General features: G+C 41.7%; 1 non-coding gene across 1 annotated transcript; it reads right to left on the reverse strand.

The window, feature by feature from the left end:
* Positions 1-461: 461 nt before the first annotated feature.
* Positions 462-576, reverse strand: LOC126010408 (U5 spliceosomal RNA). The gene has a single exon (XR_007496438.1). It is a non-coding gene; the product is annotated as a U5 spliceosomal RNA (small nuclear RNA).
* Positions 577-892: the final 316 nt, after the last annotated feature.

Here is an 892-nt window from a genome sequence, read left to right on the forward strand (position 1 = left end):
GGAGGCCTGAGATGCTTAGAGGTAAAGCATCTGCCCATAGGCTTAAGGCCTTGAGTTTGATCCTGCCAATGTTCCACAAGTCAAAAGTGATACAGGCAGCACTGATGTTTGGAATTCCTCAGGACCAAAGTGAGAAATTTCTGACATTCCATAACTGACTGTGTCACACACAAAAACAGCAGACATGATGATAAAGGAGAAAAGAACTGGGTGAACAGTCTTCTCAGAAAGACCCACAATGGTGAAGCCTGTCCAGAGATAATTTCTAAGATAGAAAAGATTATTTTTCTCTGGGTATTTGAGTGTTTGTCACTTACTTCCTCTGCCACAGTTATGTACATGCACCCTAGAGAATTTGGTTCCCATGAGACCTTTTCATTGTGCAGCACATCCACAGTAGTGGAGGGGAAAGAACTTGCTAGACAACTGGAGTGCAGATATATATATATATATTTTTTTTTAGCCTTACCAAAGCAAGGCCTGAAAAAATTGGTTACGACTCAGAATTTTTCCTCTTCACGGAAATCTTTAGTAAAAGGCGAAAGATTTAAGCGATCTGAAGAGAAACCAGAGTATAGGAGTGCAGAGATTACACACTAACTGTAAGAGCTCAAGGGACTCAGACCAAGTGACAGACCAAGAGATGCATGAAAACAAATCATTGTTTTTTTTTTTTTTTAAAAAAATTGACTGGCACCAAATCCTACTTATGAAGTGGATTTTTGTTTTTTCGTTTTGTTTTGTTTTGTTTTGGTTTTTGGTTTTTGGGCCACACCCGGGGGTGCTCAGGGGTTACTCGGGGCTGTCTGCTCAGAAATAGCTCCTGGCAGGTACGGGGGACCATATGGGACACCAGGATTCGAACCAACCACCTTAGGTCCTGGATCAGCTG

Source organism: Suncus etruscus, chromosome 5, assembly GCF_024139225.1.
Source record: "Suncus etruscus isolate mSunEtr1 chromosome 5, mSunEtr1.pri.cur, whole genome shotgun sequence".
NCBI lineage: Eukaryota > Metazoa > Chordata > Mammalia > Eulipotyphla > Soricidae > Suncus > Suncus etruscus.